Genomic DNA, 18,145 nt, shown 5'->3' with positions numbered 1-18,145 from the left:
TCTATGATTGACACACTGCATTATTTAAAATTTGTGTCCATTTTCATCTCATCTCATCTCATTATCTCTAGCCACTTTATCCTGTTCCACAGGGTCGCAGGCAAGCTGGAGCCTATCCCAGCTGACTACGGGCGAAAGGCGGGCTACACCCTGGACAAGTCGCCAGGTCATCACAGGGCTGACACATAGACACAGACAACCATTCACACTTACATTCACACCTACGGTCAATTTAGAGTCACCAGTTAACCTAACCTGCATGTCTTTGGACTGTGGGGGAAACCGGAGCACCCGGAGGAAACCCACGCGGACACAGGGAGAACATGCAAACTCCGCACAGAAAGGCCCTCGCCGGCCACGGGGCTCGAACCTGGACCTTCTTGCTGTGAGGCGACAGCGCTAACCACTGTGCCGCCCTGTGTCCATTTTTTGCGAGGCAAATAGTAAACAGAAGCTAACTGCAGCTAGGAACTAAAGTTGTGAGTGATGTTACAGCAGTTTCTGTGGGCTGTTTTGACGATTGGCACAGGGGCTTCAAGATTCTGCTGTGGCCCCAATTTTCAGCTGTTGTGAATGTCAGGGCTCCATAGCTCAGTCGTAAGAGCGCTGGTCTTGTAAACCAGAGGTCGTGAGTTCAATCCTCACTGGGGCCTGTAAGGGACATTTTGAATGGAGAAGGTGATCCAGACAAAAGAGAGGATAATAAGAACACTGACACCAGAAGGTGAGCAAGTGCTGCTCATGATTTCTCATCAGCTGAAGACCACTTTCTGCTGGTGAGAAAGGCCCCATTTGGACAGTTTGAAGATCAGTGAGATTACTGAGGACCTGAAGGTGTCTTTGGTGTGCAATTTCCACAAAACACTTTGCACTCAAGTCTCCATCAATGCACAGTTGATAAAATCAACAAAAAATGACTTCAAGGGGGACCACATGATGATGGCTGATGAGAAGATGTGTTTGGATAGCATGCAGTCATCTTATCAGAGAGGTTTGCTTTTTATCCAGTTGTCTTTATATTTAAACTTTTTTTAATTTTTTTAGTTCTAAAAAAAAATTACTGAGGTCCAGACCTCAGTGACCTTATAGCTGGCTACAGACATGATTTTAATGCAGCCTAATTCCCAATAAAGCTGTTCTCATTTATATTTTTTTCTGTTTCTGTTATCAGGCAATGGAATGAGTATGAAACAGTGACTAAAACGTGGCCTATTAAAACATGTTCACCAGCAGTCACATCCAAGCCATTTTCACGCTGCTGCTCTGCACTGAGAAAATTCCTATTTTATAACCTCAGTGTCATCTGACAAAATCAGCATGCACATAATTTTAAAGAAAACAACTGTGCAGTGATAGTTACTATATTTACATATAAAATGATTACTCAGAGAAAGTTTGAAGAGACAAGGTGTTTTCCTTATTTTTTCTCTCACACAGTGCACAGCCTCTGTCTGCCTGGGAAACCAACCACAAGAAGGATGTTTCGCTTTCAGTCAGGGATGATTCGGCCTCATCTGCCCTGTAGTGAATAAACCTTTTAATCCTCTGGAGACAAAGATATCGTCTTTCGAAAGTAGCTAAGATTTGTCCAAAAAGTCACAAGATTTGCTGCTAGTCGCTTTTTTTTATTTAAAAAAGTCACTAAGTTGGCAATAACGCTTCAAGAACTGACTGTTCACTTGTTGCCTAATATTTCCCACTTCTTGACAGGCGCCATTGTAACGAGATAATCAATGTAATTCACTTCACCTGCCAGTGGTGTTAATGTTATGGCTGATCGGTGAATATAAATGTACAGTACTATGTATGTATGACTGAAGAACAGATCAAGCCTGTATAATTGTGTAAAGTATTATTTATATAATGACAGAAGTCTATATCTTGGGGGGGGGGGGGGGTGCAGGATCCTAGTATTTGGCCCACAGTAAGATAACGGACTATGCCATTTTGTGTAGAAAGGAGAAAGACTTTAACACACTGAAGTTATTCTCTACAGTATCTATCTATCTGTCTATCTATCTATTTATTTTCTTTCACTCATCTCTACCACTTTGCCCCCCTTTTGCACAGATAAAAATGGATGCTGGGAAGAAGAATGACAATAAAATACAATTAAATTAAATTTTACCTGTAAAATGCTTTTAACAGTGGACATCATCACAAAGCAGCTTTACAGAAATATATAAATTCCGTATATAAATTTTACATACAGTATATAGAATTTATCCTGAAGGATCGAGCCAGAAGGCGATGGTGGCAAGACGGGGTCACTGGTATCTCAGGAGTCGCATGTGTCGCGAGAGAGGGAGGGGGTTGGGCAGATAGAAAGAGAAACCCTCCTCTAAATACACACAATTTCAAACTGAAAGTCTGCAATGTAATTGGACAGTCAATTCAAAATATTTTTGGTTGTTTATTTTATAACAGACATTTTCTGGAGTATTTCATTAAAGTGAGAGAAAAAAACAGCTGCTGGTCTTGGTAATACTAATATATAGATTTAGGCACTGCCTAAAAGCGGAGCTCCCAGCTGTTTATGGGTTGTAGAATTTTCTTATGTCATAGCCAGCCTCTTTTGTTTTATATCGAAAATTATTTTAAAAAAATTAAAAATAAAAATTCAGGCATGACGTGTGCGCATCGTGCATGGAGATTCCCGCCATCATTGGGTTGCCTGTGATGGCAGGTACGTGAGTACACGACACACAGTGACATCGGGCGACAACAGCGACAAGTTACTCACTACTGTACTGTCCCGACTACTACTCTACTTCACACTTCACTACTCACTCCACTAGTTGTTGGGTTTCCTGTGGTGGCAGGCACACACAGGACTGAAATCATCAGAAAACAACTCAATGGGTTTCTTTATGTATCCACACTCTATGCCACTCTATGGCTCCCCTCACACGGGCCGGAGCTCCGCTAACACATAATCTGGTGGTTATTTCTCAATAGGGCACTCCATAACACTTTCATGCACATCTAGGGGTAAAAGCTGCCAACTCAAAATATTCCTCATCTTTATATATTATGCGTTCTTCAGCTTTGGTCTTTAAAGTCATCATTCCTGATTCACTTGCTTGACGTAAAGTTTTGTCATTCTTGTTCCTTCCACAGTCTCGATGACATATGAAGCACTTCTGGAAGTCAATATCCCTTCCTCTTTTTCTCTTCTTGGAGCTGAATAAGGGTTCCATGACTGACTAAAAAACAAGGGATCCACAACACAAATAGTAGTGTCTCAGTGTACAGTTTTTAAAAATGTGAGACTTAGAAATGAGTGCAAAAACTCATACTTAATGTAGCTTTGGATCCGTTAGCTCCATTCCTATAGAGACCTACTACTTTATATAAAATATATGTCTTCACCAAATTCACGTGTCCTTGTCTTTGTTCCAGCTCCAAGGTGTCTTCATCCAGACTGTGTTAAAAACTGTCAAGCAGGCAATCTGTCTAGTTTACACTGTCTTGTAAGGCTGTCTTGTACTGTCTTGTACAATATCACATCTGTACCTTGTCTCCCATTTTATAAATAATATGCATCATGTTACAAAACACATCAATGTTTAATTGGCAGAGGAAAACTACTTTCGTGTTGAATAAAGCCACTGATTTTCTCTGTTTTCAGGTACACTGCCGCACCTTCTAGGATCTTCTAGATTGCTGCCTCTGGGACAAGTGACCTTATTGGCTGCTTTTTCCAGTTCTTCCAAGAAAAATCAAACCAAAATGTTTGAAGTATCATATTTTTAAGTGAATAAAAGCAGGTCTCTGATTGGACAACGTAACATATGTTGCACACTCATAAAAAACAATATATATTGCAGGTAATGGAGTGAAATTTCTTTGATACCCATAATGCTTCAATGGTCAACCTACAGGCACTTATGAACTATGGCTTACACTTGTCTCATCTCCTACCGCTTTATCCTGTTCTACAGGCAAGCTGGAGCCTATCCCAGCTGACTACGGGCGAAAGGCGGGGTACACCCTGGACAAGTCACCAGGTCATCACAGGGCTGACACATAGACAACCATTCACACCTACTGTCAATTTAGAGTCACCAGTCATATATATTTAGTCACCAGTTAACCTAACCTGCATGTCTTTGGACCATGGGGGGGACACCAGAGCACCCAGAGGAAACCCACACAGACAGAACATGCAAACTCCACACAGAAAAGCCCTCACCAGCCATGGGGCTCGAACCCAGACCTTCTTGCTGTGAGGCAACAGCGCTAACCACTACACCACCAGGCCACCTGCTTGCACCTGTTATTTTGGTTATTTAAAGTTGTTAAATTATTCTTTTGAAATATTTTAAAACATTCTATTTGTAGGTTTTTTTTTCAATATGCTTGAAATGAATGGTGGACCAAATATATATATATATATATATATATATATTTATTTATTTATTTAATTTGGAATTTAGCATTATTTTATATTGGAAATGCTTCATTAATGATGTGTGGATGTTATTTAATATAACCACATTATTTCTAACCATCAAAGACATATAATTTTTGACACTAAGATCATGTTTGTATCTTCCTGGAAGGTAAAATTACATGTTTTTATTACATTTCTGGCAGCCATATTGAATTCCAAGAGGGCCACCAGATAAAATCCTTGTTGGTAGATACCAGAACATCTATTGAACAAAAAACTTAGGTTTAACCACAACTTTTATGGTGTAGATTGCTCCAGGAGTCCATACATTTAGGTATTCGAGATTGTCCAATAGTCAGTTTCAAAATGGCTGCCAAGGGATAGTCAGAGGCATTTCCAAAGATGCCAACCACCATATTTCTGTCTCTTAGGAACCATTTTAACTAAAAAACATGGTTGGCAGCTTTTACCCCTAGATGTACAGGGGGCTTTCGCCCGTAGTCAGCTGGGATAGGCTCCAGCTTGCCTGCGACCCTGTAGAGCAGGATAAAGCGGCTAGAGATAATGAGATGAGATGAGATGTGCAGGGGGTTATAATACCATTTTTATCCTCCAGACTAACAGGCCACGAGGTGGTGTGCATGACTGGCAATTACTATTATAACACTGGCCATGAGGCAGTGTGTATGACTGGTAATTACTAACACTGGCCACTAGGCGGTGTGTCATCTTATCTCATCTCATTATCTGTAGCCGCTCCATCCTGTTCCACAGGGTCGCAGACAAGCTGGAGCCCATCCCAGCTGACTACGGGCGAAAGGCGGGGTACACCCTGGACAAGTCGCCAGGTCATCACAGGGCTGACACATAGACACAGACAACCATTCACACCTACGGTCAATTTAGAGTCACCAGTTAACCTAACCTGCATGTCTTTGGACTGTGGGGGAAACCAGAGCACCCAGAGGAAACCCACGCGGACACAGGGAGAGCATGCAAACTCCACACAGAAAGGCCCTCGCCAGCCCTGGGGCTCGAACCCAGGACCTTCTTGCTGTGAGGCGACAGCGCTAACCACTACACCACCGTGCCGCCTAGGCAGTGTGTATGACTGATAATTTCTATAACACTGGTATGGTGGCAGGCACGCACGGGACCGAAACCATCAGAAAACAACTTGATAAGTTTCTTTATCCATCCACACTCTATGTCTATGGGGCTCCACTCACGCGGATCAAGAATGCACACCAGTGCAGATAATAGTATAGAGTCCGTGTGGACACAAAAGAAGGCATTGGTGCAAATGACATCACCTGTGCAGCACCGCTGACCTGCAAATCAAGGTCCTTCCCATACCATGCGGCGCAAAGGGCAGCACCGATCTCCGTAGCCCTCGGCCTCTCGCCTATTACGGTACATAGCTCAGGTTACATTGGGGGGCTAGTCCTCTGGGAACCGCAAAAGTTTGTCTCCCAACTCGCATCTGTATTGCAACGTGCCTTGCCAGACGGCAGTAGGTACCATTTTTATGATGGTATGACCCGATCGTGAGTAGAACTCGTGATCGACCAAAAGGAGCATGCAATTGAAAAAATCTGGGCATGTTAGCTCAGATACTGCAAAGAAAGTCTTCAGAATTTCCACTGAGAGTTGACCTCACATTACTGGAGTCAAAGTTCAGAGTGCTAACCATTACACCATGGAACCAAAACGTAGCTGTAGAATTGTTTTCAGCACCAAATTACCAGCATATACTGACATTGCCCAGGCAAAAAAAAAACAAGCACAGCCTTTGATATACATAAACCACACTCCTCAACGCTGAAACCCGGGATTGAACCAAGGACCTTTAGATCTTCAGTCTAACGCTCTCCCTACTGAGCTATTTCAGCAAGTCCATTATCAGTCACTCATTGTGCCGGATTCAGGCTAGGCGTGGCACATCAGGGCGGTGTAAGCAGCGGCCTTATCTGACATTTGTTGCAGTGGGTTGTCGACGGGCCTCGTGGCCCGTGCTTGCCGCAAGCAGCGAACGTAGGTGAAAACGGAGGCTTCGGCTGACGTGGCTTTGCGAAAGTAAGCGCTGCAAATGTTTTTTTTTGTCGCACATAACCCTTAGCCCCTCCGTTAGTTGTGGCTGAGTGGTGAAGGCAATAGACTTGAAATCTGTTGGGGCTTCCCTGTATAAAGTTTGAATCCTGCTGGTTATGTGTGGCATGATGTTTGAGGCCTGTCAAGTGTTACCGGTATTGATCTGGCTGCTGGTGGATTGTTTTCACCAGGGCCCCTGTGCTCTTGGTGTGAAACAGGGCGGTGGTCTTCTTTTGATCACCGCACATAGGTATTTGAGCAGTGACCCAAGTGCATCGCCAACTCATGTGGTCAGCACAAGACCTGCGTGTGGTCAACAATGCGTCTCGCTTTGGTGTCTGGTCGAGCGGACTACGAAGCAGTGTTCGGCTAGCGGTATCCAGTGGAGAAGCGTTCTTCTATCTTGATCCTGAGGTCTGTTAAGTCCTGCTGACTGATGTTCGGGATGGTGTACTGATACCATGCTGAAATCCAGTTTTGCATCTTAAGGTACTGAAACGGATGCCTTGATGATTCCCTTTGCAATTCAGCATGCTTATGAGTAAGTTTGAGATTCTCTTTGCCATACGATGGGTGAAAACTGGTCATTGCAGTCCATTGTAGGATTTCATTTTACAGCGCTGGCTTTATTTAGCAGCGCTGCCCTTAGACAGTTGTACATCCAGTGAATCAAGTACGCTAGGTCGTAGACTCGTTCACGTCCAACCTGAGGATTTTGCCTCCCTGAAGTGTATGCGTTTTGAAACGAAGTGCAGCAAAGCATCTCCTGACATTTGTCCATGCTGTCACGAGGCCCCGTGTGCAGTGGTGGCCACCTGGTTAAAGCGATGTCCTTGATGTCCACTCAATGTCTCCCACGCTGCTTTGAATGTGCTGCCGACTCCATCTGAAATTTGGTTTGCCGAAAGGCAGCCAAAGCCTTGGTTTGTGGTGGCTTTTACCCGAGCTTGTCTGGCAAAAGAGGGAGCGGTTCCAAATCCAGGTATCTGTCCAAAGCACCGTCATAAAATGTTTGCAGAAAAGTCTGTCTTTTCTGCAAACTTGTAAAAGCACTGCCCAGAGTATTGCAATAGTTGGCCAAGCGCATGGCCCACACGTGAGAGCAACATGAGACCTCAGCATGTTCTATGCCGGATTCGCACTTGGAGTAGCAAGTCAGGGTGGCCGACAGGTCTGAGGTGCTGTGTTCAAGTTGTTGCCCCCTCTGGGGGTGTGGATTTGAATCCCATTTCTGACATTTACTGCAGTGGGCTGTTGACAGGCCTTGTGGCCTGTGCTTGGTGTGAAAATGGAGGCTTTGGCTTGTGTGCCTTTGTGCAAAAAAAGTGCTCAAAGTAGTTTTTTGTCGCACTTGAGTTTCAACACCTCCAGTAGTCATGGCTGAGTGGTGAAGGCAACGTATTTGAAATCCCTTGGGGTTTTCCTGCGCAGATTTGAATCTTGCTAGCTATGTGTGGTGTGAAATTTGGGGCTTGTCGAGTACTGCCTGTATCGGTCCGGCTGGCAGTGGATTGGTTTCGCCAGGGCCCCTGTGTTCTCGGCCTGAAACTGGGCGGCGGTCTCCTTTTGATCACTGCACATAGACATTTGAGCAGTGACCCAAGTGCATTGCCAACTCACGTGGTCAGCACAAGACCTGGGTGTGGTCAACGATGCATCTTGCTTTGGTGTCTGGCCAAGTGGACTAGAAGCAGTGTTCGGCTAGTGGTATCCAGTGGAGAAGCGTTCTTCTATCTTGATCCTGAGGTCTGTTAAGTCCTGCTTACTAATGTTCAGGATGGTGTACTGATTCCAAGCGTGTTTTTAATTAAATGAACAAAAGTTCACATGAAAGAATGAGCAAATAATAAGGTAAATAATGAGGTAAATGTATTCTCTGTGCTCGCTCATTTCACTGTTACCCCCCAATCATGCAGTCTTGATTATTTCACTGTTATCCACAGTGTCAAGTGGGTAATGATCTCCCTTATAAGTGCGCACACACACAGAGAGAGGTTTTGATAGCCAGACTTTCTAGGAGGTTCCAATCCCACTGGGGTTTTATCCCAGGGTTTTGTACCAGGCAGCGGATTCATTGTATTATATTTTGTTTCCAATATGATATTATTTTGGGGTGGCATAGTGGTTAGCACTATCACCTCACAGCAAGAAGGTCTGGGTTCAAGCCCCTTGGCTGGCGAAGACCTTTCTGTGTGGAGTTTGCATGTTGTCCATGTGGGTTTTCTCTGAGTGCTCCGGTTTCCCCCACAGTCTAAAGACATGCAGATTAGGTTAACTGGTGACTCTAAAAGTGACCATGAGTGTGAATGGTTGTCTGTGTCTATTTGTCAGCCCTGTGACTTGGTGACTTGTCCAGGGTGTACCCCACCTTTCGCCTGTAGTCAGCTGGGATAGGCTCCAGCTTGCCTGTGACCCTGTAGAACAGGATAAAGTGGCTAGAGACGATGAGATGATATTATTTTTCCAATATGTTTTTTTTTTGTATTCTTGGCTCAGCAATGGTGAAATCGAATTTGTAAATAAAATCAGTGCCCTGACTCTACTCATCAGGCCAGAGCTATTCTCTTTCTGTGTATGTTTTGTACAACATAAGGAAACAGTATAGTAACTATAACGGTAAAGAAATAAAACAGAAGAGTCTGGCTATGATATAAGAAAATTCTACAACCCAGAAACAGATGGAGCTCCGCTTTTAGGCAGTGCCTCAATCTAGAGATTACAGATTTCCGGGGAGAAGAATGTTAATGAGTTCAGTTTATTTTTGCAGGCTTTGCTCTGGTAGAGCTGAAAATTTTTGGTGGTCAAATGTTAGAAATATCGAGCTTTTTGCATGGAAACCACACACACATGCCCAAAGTGATGTCTCTCTTCAAAAGGATCCAGCTGTTGGGGGCGGAGTCTAGCTGTGTTTACCTTTCTGGATTTTAACATTTGGAAGTGGTATATTTAAAGCCATTGCCAGCAGTAAGTTGTTGTTTCTTGGCCTTTTGTTTAAGATCAAGTGTAGTGTTTGTTTTTATCACTTTAATATCTGATGTATTTTTTAACTGACAATTTTATTACTAAATAGATTTTTAGACCAGAGAGCTGGAGTTGGGGTTTGTTCCTTCTGCTCTACCTCAACCTGGTATTATAGTATCTCCAAAGTTTGAATTACAGGGGGTACTATACCCCCCCAATGACCCAGTACCCCCCAAAGAGACAAAAATATAAGTTTTTGGGGGGGTCCGATATTTTTTTTTGATATTGCGAAAAGGAAATACATAATTCAAACTAACTCCCATTCGGCATTCTTATTGTAGGAAATTTTTAATGTAAATTGATTTCAGACAGACACCCTATTGTGGACCGTACCATTTTTAGTCACCGCAGCGCTAGAACGCGCTGGAGCAGGGGTTCTCAAAGTGTGGGAGAGTCAGCCCCCCCCCCCCCCCGCAGAGAGCAAATAAACAACAGCGCCCCCCCTACAATTTTTGTTGTTGCTATACTTAATGTTCCATTTTCTTTTACACATTTTAAACGTGCTTTTTGAAAACATCTTTTTTTACACATTTAAAACATATGAGCTTTATTAAAACATCTTTTTTTACACATTTTAAACATCTGTGCTTTTTGAAAACCTCTTTTTTTTTACACATTTTAAATATCTGTGCTTTTTTTAAACATCTTGTTTTACACATTTTAAACATCTCATAGCATCATTAGCTAGCACTTCTTGGCAGACAACACACTGTGGCAGTGGAGCATCTTCAGATCCAGTCCATGAAAAGCCAAACTTTAAATAATCGTGGTCATACTTCCTTCTTTTTTTGCTTGGCCCAGACTCTGTCTCCTCACTCACTGTAGCTTTAGGTACTAAAAATCGATCCATTTTGTCTCTGGCAAAGGCTAGCTGAAGTTCGCTAAATGTCCGCAATAGTAACTTATTCTGGTTTATTTTTCCTCACGTTGCGCCCCCCTGAAGAACTCTGGCACCACCTAGGGGAGAAGCTTCCCACACTTTGAAAAGCCCTGCGCTAGAAGCAATAGCTTCTAGTCCACACCGTATTCAGTTGATTCATCAGATACAGTCCATGGGTTTGCAGCAATTTATACAGTCTGTGGTTTGCAGCAGAAGACATGCATTGGTAATGTTAGTTGCTAACCAACTTTTAGCCTGTTGAAAATGTGTTATTTTACAACTTTCATTTATTAAAGTGATTTGTTCTTTCAGCTCATGTCACATCTTTATACGTTGAATTACTTACCCACTGAGGCCAGAAGGCTACAGTGGACGGACGTTAACGTTAGTTACCAACGTTAGTTAGCAAGATAAGCTAAGTCTCTATTTAAATCAAGCTTATTACAGTGTGGTATAGAAACGATTCTCATTTCAAAGGAGAAGAACTCCATATGTTTCCATTCTCATTTTATCATGAATAAATTGTCCCCTTCTGAAATTCATTTGGCACATAGGCCCATCCTGTGTGTGTGATTAGGCACAAGAAGTTCTGATGTAGGCCTAGCTAAGCCTATGTAAAATTACAATCAGAACCTCTGGGGACTGGGGGCAACATAAAAAGAGCCAGGTAGTAGGCTAGCCTAGGCAAAATAGCCTAGTACATGGATGTTTTCTATTGTTTTTACTTACATTCCTTTTGTATTATTTTTAAGATAGTCATAGTTTCATCTGAGTCCCCTGTTTGAGTTTATTCACAGAGACAGTAGGCCAAACATGAGGAAAAGAAAAGGGCCAGACATCAGGCATTTTTTTGGTGCTAAAAGAGTAAGTAGTAAATATTAGCACTAAGATCTACAGACAATTACAGTACAAGTGTAGGTGCAGTTAGGTTTCATACACTGTTCATGTGAATAAAGAAAATGGGTTCCCAGCAGACAGGAGAGGCACAGCAGGACGAAAGAGAGCAAGACATTCAGCAGGACTGTTCTGTATGTGTGTATATACTGTATGTGACTCATTTGTAGTGTTGATACCCAGTTTGTTCTGACAAAGAAGGTTATCAGGTTGTACTGCTGTTTTTCTTCTGTGGTAGTACTGTATGGTTTGTCATGCTTCTTAATGACATTAAAAATTATTGTTCAGAGTTATTGTGTTGAGTTACTGACACCGACTTTCATAGATGAGACGGGACAGGACCGGGGGGGGGGCGATTGATATGATAGTGGACCATGATGGTACCCCCCAATTATGGTGGGGTAATTCACACTCTGAGTATCTCCAGGAATAGTGCCTTGTTCTAAATACGAAGAAACAGCTTTCTTATTTGATATATTCTTTAAATAAAGATAATAAATGAGTTTTCTAAAATAATGAGTAGGAATAGAGCTTTTTCTATTCTATCTGTTCATATGGTATTGTAGTAGATCTAGAAATTGTCTTGTTAAAAAAATAAGTAAAGAAAAATGTTCTTTCTTTCTTTGCTGGGTCGACCTTTTCCCCATTGCCTGGTTTTCTCCATGTTCAACAAGCTACTGGACCATTAGTCTGCAGTAATTCTTTCCCCTACTTTCTCATTAGACAGATCACACAACACCCCAACCCCTTCTTTCTTTCTTTCTTTCTTTCTTTCTTTCTTTCTATCAAAAACACTCATTGGTCAGACATTTCTCTGCCTGTGTGCAATGGCTAATAAAGCAAGGTGGAAGAGATTGGCCCAGGCCACCTTACTCTCTACCAGCTTTCTGCATCTCCAATACAGTGTCACTAACCTGGTTAAGTATAACCTAGATTTTGAGTGGTTTAAGGCACTGTGTTTAGGTTGCAGTCTTTTCTGGAGGTGTGGGTTTGAATTCCACTTCTGATATTTGCTATCATGGGTTATTAACGGGCCATTGGTTTTATGCTCATGGTTTGTGTTTGTTGAATGCTTGTTGGGAGTTTTGCCTGCATGTGAGTGAAAATGGAAGCTTCAGCTAGCATGCCTTCGCAAAAATAAGCTTGAGAAACTTTTGGAATAGAATGCTTCGAGAGTATTTGGAGTCCTACTGCAATAAATAAAATTAGATCAGAATTAATTTCTTAGCCTGTAAAAAATTGCATGCTTGAAATATTCAGATTTTTAAATTCTTTTCAGATAAGTTTTTTTTTTCAGTTTCTTGTGAATATCTGCCACATATTACAATATCATTAGGTATTTTATGTTTCTAGATGTAAAAATATAAAGTTTTAGTTCATGGAACGACATGCGACCTTTGACCTGGATTTTCATATGGTTATAATGTAAATTGCCTGTTGACATTGATTGATAAACTACAAAACTAGAAATTAATACAAACAACAATGAATGATTAACCATGTAGCCAACAGTCAGGGTTTCTAGAATTTTTTTTTTTTTTTCCAGCAGGTTGATGATTTCAGGTAAAACCTTCAATCGTGTTCATGTGCTGCTGGAATTTCATTATATCATTCAAAGGTTTGACAGTGAAAACAACCCTTTAGCTATGTCTTGGTTCCATGGTGTAATGGCTAGCACCCTGGACTTTGACTCCAGTGATCTGAGTTCAAATCTCAGTGGAACCTCTGAAGCCTTTGTTTGTGGCTTCTGAACTCACATGCACAGACTATCTCAACTGCATGCTCCTTTTGGTCAAGCAAGCTGTCATGTCCCAAACCCTTTGTTTCCGTTAAAGTGCCAGTCTTCCGAAAATTACATTACCCCTGGGAATTATACCCGATAAAACTAGACATGTTTAATAGTTTACTGTCTAAATTGTATTTTAATACGAGACCAGGAACATGTTCTGTTTATTTGGTAAAGTTTGGCTCTTTGAGTCCACCATTACACGAACGCGTTCCTGGTAAGTTACTGTTTGTTCAAAGAAGTGACATCATATGCGAAATGCTTAAAAGTTCGTTGGCATTTCTGGCTTCATCTGTTTTGCGAATTGGAGCACATTTTTAATGATTTTTTTAAAATTTATTCTGCAACAAAACTAAAACCAAAGCATGCCTCCTAAGGGGTGTGTCCTTCAAGGCTGTTCAAGTGTAGCCATTAAAAAAAGCAGAATTTTGATCCATTGTAGCCCAAAAGTTGGCAGGACACTTGCGGAAAAAATGGGTTTGATTTGTACTGACAAAGAGAGGTAACTTCAAGCCGACAGGATGGTTTGGTGTCTGCTCCATACATTTTGAAAAAGATACATTTGTGAGGCGGATTCACATAGAAGGATTTGAGCGATGTCCAGTACATGGAGCAGTTCCAACGATCTGGAAACAAAAGTCAGACGTGCCATCCCAAAGAGCTCACCGCACAGTAAGTGTCAAGCTTGCGTTTAGCCTGTCGCTCTTGGTGAGGATAAGCAGGGTGGTGGTCTTCTTTTGGTCACTGTAGATAGGTATTTGAACAGTGACCCAAGTGCATTGCCAACTCATGTGGTCAGCATAAGACCTGCGTATGGTCAACGATGCGTCTCACTTTGGTGCCCGGCTGTCGGTCTAGCCGAGCGGACTAAGGAGCAGTGTTCGGCTCGTGGTATCCAGTGGAGATGCGTTCTTCAGTGTTGATCCTGATGTTTGTTGAGTCCTGTTTACTGATGTTTGGGATGGTGTGCTGATACCATGCTGAACTCCAGTTTTGCATCTTAAGGTACTGAAGCAGATGCCTTGATGTTCCCCTACGTAATTTAGAATGCTTACGAGTAAGTTTGAGATTCTCTTTGCCATACGATGGGTGAAAACTGGTCATTGCAGTTCATTTTACAACACTGGCTTTATTTAGCAGCACTGCCTACAGACGGTTGGCAGGTCGAGTCAAAGCACTGTCATAAAATGTTTGCAGAGGTTGCTTGTAAAAGCACTGCCAATACAGAGTATTGCAATAGTTAGCCAAGCGCATGGCCCACGCGAGCTCAACACGCCATGCCACCCCAAAATGTAGCTCCCTCCAGTCTCTTGCTGCAGCTGACATCAATTTTACTTTGGCATTTTTTTAACTGACTCCTCTATTACTGACACTGTCTGATGTGCTTGGGGACAGTAGGGGCTCCAAGTGTGCCTCCCTCACGGCTGTTTTAGTCCTTAAATCATCTTCAGTGCTTAAAGAAGCCCACCCAAAAAACTTTGCCAGCTTAGACTATGCCATTGTTTGGTTCACGCAGAGATAATTCCACCAAATCACCAGACCGATTAAGACACACTGCAATTGGTCAAAAGCTTGGAGCTTATTTGGGCATTATGTGTTGTCGATTTTTATTGGTCACAAGCATGTGCTCATTGTTTACACTCTGGCTTCCTGCCGTCTCTTCACTGGGGTTGGATTTTGGCAAACGGACGGATTTGTGGAGGGAGTTCTAGAAAAGATGAAATATGATAATGATGACAAATACATTCATCATGGTGATGACTGCTAGTAATTTTCTCTTTGTCATTGATGGATTATGTTCATCGGTGACAAGCGTGACGAGTGCCAGTGGAAACCCTGGTTACAATACATTTAAATCCACTTGACCAACATTGAGGGAATATTGCTCCAGCAGGTACAACAGTCTTTCAATCATCATTAAATCTACCTTGCTAACAGTGAGTGAAAGTGCTGACAAGGTGGATTTCAAGGTGGGAAAACATTGTCAGCACTGCTGTCCCAATGAATTTAGGAGGAAAAATATCTATTTACAGCACATATGAAAGTGCAAAATATAAAATAGTAAATGTGAAACATGATACATTTGAACAATGCTCCATGTGAAAATGCAGTGCCATGCTCACAATTTGAGGCTGATCAAACCAAGTATCACCAAGTAATGTCTGCTTCCTCTTTTGGATTGGCATCTCGTGGAAATCAATTTCCCACGACTGTGTCTTTGTTCGAGATATCCACTATTCCTTTGCAATTTATCATTAAATATGTGTGAAGTTTATTCCAAGCAAGTTTCAAAGAAATCCAATGAACTCTGGAGAAGGAAGTAAAAAAAAATATTGTAAAAAATATGTGAAAAATACACAAAATCCAAAATGGGCGACATCACTCAACCCAATGTTAAAAACTTCCACTCGTACCAAATTTAATGGATATCAAAGTAACTGTGTCCTGACCATGAAGACCCGTGCATCTGATTTCATGTCACATCTCAAGCAAATTGATTGTCTCCCATTATGTCCTCATTTGAGGACATTAAAAAAAAAAAAAAAGGCTCATTTTTGCAAAAAACACAGTGTATCCCTTACCATTATATTGGGCAGTATACCAGTACTACAAAAAAAAAACAGGAATGCAGTTCTATTGTAAAAATTGTTCTAATTATTGTTCTGAAATAAATGAGAAGACTTAAAGATGATTCCTTTACCTGTTTGTTCAGGTCCAAATGCTGTGTAACAGGCACGGGCGCCGCCGGGGGGGAAAGGTTAGAACAATTCTAGGGGCCCAGCACTGCCATGGGGCCCTTTAAGGGGCTGATAATATGCTTTTAATGATTTTAATAAGACTTTTGAAATAACAACAATGCAATATTCCATCTGGTAAAATGAGCTAATTGAACAAGGTTGTCTATTTCTTGAGTTCTTCAACATATTGTCATTTAACCCTCCCCCTTTTGCGAAATGGTACGGTCCAGTTCTGGTAGAAGCGCGATGCGTTAAATCTGTGTGCTGATCAGTGCAACGCTACTTGCTGCTGTGTCGCGGTGCAGCAGCCAGCCAGCCAGCAGTGGAGTGCGTACAGTCTATGATCACTAAATATGAAGAGTGGCTGTCAAAAACGTAAAGAAAGACAGCTGAAAGCTGAGAGGGACCGGAGAGGCAGGCAACTGGTCACTCAGTTTTTCCCAAAGAAAGGTAGCTATCGCTCACGTGTGTTCAAAATATTAGCGAGTGGTAAATGAACAGTATGAACGTGGTTGGATTAGCCTATCAAGAGAACACTTTTACAGTTTGTACAGTGACATTTTTTCCATTTTAATAACTGAACTGACTTGTGTGATAAACAAGATGAAATATTACGTTATGCTGGTGCTAATAGCTAGTGCTAATAACCAGTTTCATAACTAATGGGGTGCCCTAAATATGCACAGATTCAGCCTCAGGGGGACCTCCGCCTGACCAAACCACTGAACCCCCCTTTGGAGAAGGAGGTAAGCAGCAATACAACCCATAAATGCTTTAGGATTGAAGTTTTTAATGAGCGAGCGCCATATACAGTTTGCTAAATTGCCATGGGATTTCCATAGATATTTTGATGCTGGGTAGAAAACTTTTTCTATGATTTATTAGCAGTCACATCACACATTTCACTACCAATTGTCCTAGCACAAGAAGGCATGTGGCAAAATCTTGAATTTTCATTTGTGATTGTAAATGCACCAGAATTAGTCACTGACCAGTTTTCATCTAGTCCCTGGTAGGTTAATGCATAAAATGCAATAACAAAGTCACAAACTCAAGGTCCATGGGCTATCAAAAGTCAAATAATGACAATAGTGTAATTGTGACGAGGGTGGGCAAAGTTGGGGGGCCCAAAATTCTAATCTTTCATAGGGCCCAAAATTTCTGGCAGCGCTCCTGGTAGCAGGAACCATGTTCATCTATTGCAGATGAAGTCAGCAATTCTCCAGAAAGTCCTTATGTCAAAGAGAATCTGTTGCATATTTGGTGTTGCTACCTTGAAAGTGTCACAAATGCCAGGATTGTTATGCATTTGCTGTGAAAAAACTTTTAATTCAACAGTAATCTGCTTAATTTTACAGGTACTCTGATGGCTGATCATTGATGTTTGATATCCAACTGGTGGTTCAAATCTGAGAGCGACAGGTGTTTCACAGTTACTGTTGACAGCCTTGTTGTTACACCAGCTGGCACCGAATGTGTTGACTTGGAATTAATTTATCTTTTTTACCAAATACAGCATCACTGTTGCTTGAAAATTGCCCTAAATAATAAACCTGTGACCATTTTCTCAATTCTTCATTTGTTCTTCTGTTCTGCTACAAACCATTTATGTCGCTAACACAGTGGCGGTGGGCTGAAAGCTTTTCAAAGCACTTCAAAACTGTCAGGAGTGTTGCAGTAAAATTACTTATTGCCCTACTGTGCATGCGCTTTGCATTTTGGGGACTTGGCTATGTAGTTTACCTGAAGGACATGCAGTCTGTACCAGGATATGTTGTTGGATGTGCTTTTTCTCAGTACACAATGGAGAAGTGGCTCGTGTCAGGAGTGCTATGATTTTCAAGTTCCTACATACAGTATTTATAGCCATCAAGGTCTATCCTCTTTTTGAAAGCTATTTGCCTGCCTCACAGCAAAACTAGTGCTACATGAGTTAAATGGACATCCATTTCAGAAAATGTGGATTTTGTAGTACACAGCAAACACAAAATGTAATTTGAGTGGAGTTTAGATTTTTCACCCTTTTGTCACACTCAGTGAGCCATTTTTTTTGTTTTTTAAATAGGCCATATCTACTATACCGTCGCAATTAATTTTCATATATCTGGAGTTTATACCAGCCAAATTTCAAGCGAATCCAATGAGTTTGAAAGAGTACATAATTTTTTTTTTTAAATGCAAAACTTTCAAAATAGCTGACTTCCTGTTGAGTGGAGCAGATATAAGCCAGTGTGAAATATGTCTGTCATGGTGATGACAGTGTCCCCACCAAAAACCATGAAGATTGAACAAACTTTGTGACAACTACAGAAATAAACACATTCAAAAATCTAAACATT

General features: G+C 41.7%; 4 non-coding genes across 4 annotated transcripts; 3 read left to right on the top strand and 1 right to left on the bottom strand.

Moving 5' to 3' along the window:
• The first annotated feature begins 580 nt into the window (after positions 1 to 580).
• On the top strand, positions 581 to 653 carry trnat-ugu (transfer RNA threonine (anticodon UGU)). The gene has a single exon. It is a non-coding gene; the product is annotated as a tRNA-Thr (tRNA).
• A 5,562-nt stretch (positions 654 to 6,215) lies between these two features.
• On the bottom strand, positions 6,216 to 6,288 carry trnaf-gaa (transfer RNA phenylalanine (anticodon GAA)). The gene has a single exon. It is a non-coding gene; the product is annotated as a tRNA-Phe (tRNA).
• Positions 6,289 to 9,458: 3,170 nt separating this feature from the next.
• On the top strand, positions 9,459 to 9,646 carry LOC132898001 (U2 spliceosomal RNA). Its single transcript, XR_009656440.1, has one exon. It is a non-coding gene; the product is annotated as a U2 spliceosomal RNA (small nuclear RNA).
• Positions 9,647 to 12,935: 3,289 nt separating this feature from the next.
• trnaq-uug (transfer RNA glutamine (anticodon UUG)) lies at positions 12,936 to 13,007 on the top strand. Its single transcript has one exon. It is a non-coding gene; the product is annotated as a tRNA-Gln (tRNA).
• Positions 13,008 to 18,145: the final 5,138 nt, after the last annotated feature.

The sequence above is a fragment of the Neoarius graeffei genome, chromosome 1 (genome assembly GCF_027579695.1).
Source record: "Neoarius graeffei isolate fNeoGra1 chromosome 1, fNeoGra1.pri, whole genome shotgun sequence".
In the NCBI taxonomy this organism is placed as follows: domain Eukaryota; kingdom Metazoa; phylum Chordata; class Actinopteri; order Siluriformes; family Ariidae; genus Neoarius; species Neoarius graeffei.
Note: the sequence above shows the minus strand (reverse complement) of the source record. Positions and strands in the feature narration are given on the sequence as shown.